The sequence below is a fragment of the Schistocerca nitens genome, chromosome 12 (genome assembly GCF_023898315.1).
Source record: "Schistocerca nitens isolate TAMUIC-IGC-003100 chromosome 12, iqSchNite1.1, whole genome shotgun sequence".
In the NCBI taxonomy this organism is placed as follows: Eukaryota; Metazoa; Arthropoda; class Insecta; order Orthoptera; family Acrididae; genus Schistocerca; species Schistocerca nitens.
In genome coordinates, this window is record NC_064625.1 from 114,194,112 (window position 1) to 114,198,243 (window position 4,132).

General features: G+C 46.6%; 1 non-coding gene across 1 annotated transcript; it reads right to left on the bottom strand.

Moving 5' to 3' along the window:
- Window positions 1-1,126: 1,126 nt before the first annotated feature.
- On the bottom strand, window positions 1,127-1,201 carry Trnat-ugu (transfer RNA threonine (anticodon UGU)). The gene has a single exon. It is a non-coding gene; the product is annotated as a tRNA-Thr (tRNA).
- Window positions 1,202-4,132: the final 2,931 nt, after the last annotated feature.

Sequence of the window (4,132 nt, forward strand, 5' to 3'; positions counted from 1 at the left end):
GGGGTAGCGTGCTCGCGCTGCTCCGTGCTCGCGCCTTGCTGCTCACAGCTTGCTCCGCGAGCACGTATGTTGTGAAGCCCTGAGCTACACGAACCCAAGCCACTGGAAAATCGCGAAATGTCACAATGGTAGAGGTTTCTCTATTTGGATTGAAATGCATTCATCTTAAAGCTTGCTGGATCCGGTGTACGACGAGGTCGTGCACCATCGTGCCCACAGCCCTTCCATCCGGCAGTCCATGCGTTCCGCCAGCGGTCCCGGCGTGTTCTCGCACTGCGCGGACCTGGCTCCTCCTGAGTCCCCAACCGATCTGCTACACTCACACGACCCGATAGAACAACGACGTTCCCCCAAATATAGGGCTACAGTTACTATATATCGATAACCGCCGCTGCTGCCAGTGGCGGACAGGCAACGCCTGCGAAACCGAATGGCGCCAATGAGCACGAGAAGAAGACAAACTACCGCAACCATGCCAACTAAACGATACCGTCTGGCCTCCAACAGAGGACGGAAACTTACAAACTGCGCCAACGCGAGCCGCAGCACGGCTCAACGAAAATGTACGTCTCAGCAGAGGCAGCAAGCTTGATACTTGCTCCTGACAACTGCAACGTCAGAGGGTTTACACAGGTTAGAGTGCTACTGCAGCAGTCTACACCCGCAGGACGGCAGAAGGTGGGGTCAAGTGACGGAAGACACTGTTGCTGCAGGCCATAAAAGGAATGGCAGTGTCATGGAGCGTAAGCCGTGAGTCACGTGACAAGGCCACTTGTCACACCTCAGTTGATGCCCAGTTGCACTAGTGGCGTGCAAATTGTAGCCTTCATCGCCGATGAACGGCAGTCGAGATGGGTGCGTGCATTAAGCGCCTGCTGCGGAAGACCATACGCAGCAACGATGTAGCACCTTGTTTCACCGGGGGAGTCAGCTGCTAAAAGATTGGACGTCTATTCACCCGTGCGCATCTTAGCAACCGTCGATTTCACTGCCATGGCCAACAGCTGCGTCAGTGCTGGTTTCGGATTGTGCCATTTTGCATTCACGGTATGAAATGATAATTAAATGGACACCCTAGCTGCAAACAGGCGTTGATGTACTTCATTGGGGACATGTTGAAAATGTGTGCCCCGACCGGGACTCGAACCCGGGATCTCCTGCTTACATGGCAGACGCTCTATCCATCTGAGCCACCGCGGGCACAGAGGATAGTGCGTCTGCAGGGAGTTATCCCTTGCACGCTCCCCGTGAGATCCACATTCCCAACATGTCCACACCACTACATTCGTAGTGCGCCTAGTAGATGTTTGCCCATCATACTCAGTACTCGTGGCAGAATAATCTACCAAGTCCCGTACGAGTTCGGGCATAGCGTGTGCGTTCGCACAAGAAGGTCAATGGCCGGGAAGCCATATTTTTTAACTATATATGACGGTAGTATCTGTTCCAGAACGAACAGTTACCGTGGATGACCATGCAGCTTTGCTAGAAATGAAATGATAACTAAATGGACACCCTAGCTGCAAACAGGTTGAGTATGATGGGCAAACATCTATTAGGCGCACTACGAATGTAGTGGTGTGGACATGTCGGGAATGTGGATCTCACGGGGAGCGTGCAAGGGATAAGTATCTGCAGACGCACTATCCTCTGTGCCCGCGGTGGCTCAGTTGGATAGAGCGTCTGCCATGTAAGCAGGAGATCCCGGGTTCGAGTCCCAGTCGGGGCACACATTTTCAACATGTCCCCAATGAAGTACATCAACGCCTGTTTGCAGCTAGTGTGTCCATTTAATCATCATTTCATTTCTAGCAAAGCTGCATGGTCATCCACGGTAACTGTTCGTTCTGGAACAGATACTACCGTCATATACATTCACGGTATGCTTTAACCAAGGATACACGTGAGCAGTTTACAAACATGGGTATTCCAGAAATCCTTCGAGCCTTGCTCCAAAAGCCAACCATTTGGACGTCACATAAATCACACCGCTTCCGGATTATTACAACAACTTCAGTGTTATCCGCGTCCAGTCGATGTGCTTTATATCCCCTCCACTGCTAGTGCTGCCATTTGCCGTTTGTTAGCGGCTACTGCGGTTTTATGTCGAACATAGGCGATGGTCTCATTAATGTGACTGTATTGTGTAGTTCTCTAAAACTTAGATCCAATCACAAAATGACGTTAAAAATGTGTGGAGGTACCAAAAAATCTGGAAGACCGTATGGAGAAACACACAAAGACATGTGATCATCTGGGCGGCTCAAAAAATCAAAGTCATCCATACAGAAAGATACCATAAATTACAGGTAAACGAAGCAGGGCAAGTCGCATTGCAAAGTAAGCAAGTAACGGGTTGCTTCTAATATGACTCGCACTCTTAAAATTGTGACTCTTAAATTTCACCAAAATCAGTGAAGTGTGCGCTTATCACCACCCAACGGAGGCCGGGAGTCCAGTGACTCAAGGCAGGCATCGATCGAATGACCACGAAACATAGTTCTCCCGCCCTGCCCAAATCTCCACTTCCAAAAAAACCACTGTGTGGAAGAGACTCACTCAATGCTCTTTTTCTATCTTTCTTCCGCGTAAGAATAAACTGAATGCCGATTACTTATTTTCTCATCCGTATCATTTGTCTCTTCCATATTTATCATATGTAGCATGTCATATATAGCGATCCCTGCCACTGCCATGACACATTACTTTCTCGAACATGCTAACAGCGCAATTCTTTGTAAATGTTTGCATGAGGAGGGCTACGTCGACAAGTTTACAGTGAAAAGATATTGCAATTTTCCCGAAATACCCAACTGGAGTGATGGAAAGGGGGGAGGGAGAGGGGGGGGGGCTGAAGGCGTGTTCGTAATATGCATTAAATAGACAGTGAAGGATATTGGATGTGGCGAGGCTGAAAATTGCTTGTTCTGTACCACAGATGGAATCTGCGGCAGGTATGGCAGTCGGTGTACGTGCAAAATAAAGCCCCTTTCCAGAACTGATTTCACCACACTGTCGAGTTTCTTTACCACGAGGTTAATTATGGTCCGTCATTGTACTTGTTGCGCTTGCTGTTATCTTGCTGCCAGATGCTCGAACAAAAAAAAAATAGTTGAATCTTCCTGGCAGATTAAAACTGTGTGCCCGACCGAGAGTCGAACTCGGGACCTCTGCCTTTCGCGGGCAAGTGCTCTAAAAAAAATAGTTAATTTTTTCGCAAAGCATAACATCACATATGTTTTTCTTTATTTTTGGGAACAAAAAATATTCATGTGGGACTGTGTCTCGTGAACATGGAGGCTTGGCCATCATTAGAGTATTGGGTTTAACCAAAACTTCAGGAACAAACACTGACGTGTGAGTAGGTGCATTATTATGACGCGAAACCCAGTTTTTGCAATAAATATCGGTCGTCTTCTTTATTGTTTCAAACGACGTTGAACGTACCACTAGCAATCTTGACAGATCATTCGACCTTGTGACAACAACTGATGGTGCGCTATGCCATTACAGTCGAAGAATAACCGACCGCAGATTTATTCCTTTTTTGCCGACCCTGTAAAAGCGTTAGATAGAAATAATCAGAAATCAGGCAATAACAGCTGAAGTGGAATCATTTAGATAAGTCTAACCTTTAATGAATTCACTGGTGATCCAGTTTTCAGAAAATGACCCACAATTGTGGGGCACCTGTCTATAATTGAAAAAAATGTTATCTCAGATGTGTCTGAGTACCTGCATAAGAAGAGAAGTGTGGCTTGCATTTAGGATGATAGGAGCTCTCTGCAAATTTTCAGAATTTCAGGCTCCCAAATAGACTTGCCGCACTGGTACCCATGTTTCTGTCAGACTGAAACGTCCCCTTGGAAAAAATTAATGAATGATTGTGCTGATAAACATCTTACGTTATTTGATTTTCAAACGGCTGAGCAAAACTGAACGTACTCAGACATTTCTCTCTTTACTTATTCTGATCATCACTAAACTGACACACAATATTTTTAGCGCAACGCAATCTGACTTTCAATAATCCTTAAAAAAGAATAGCCCTGACTAACATTAACCTACACCTTCCACAAATCACTTACCTCACAAAAATCTTCGTTACTCGAACTACTGCAATACAGCGAGC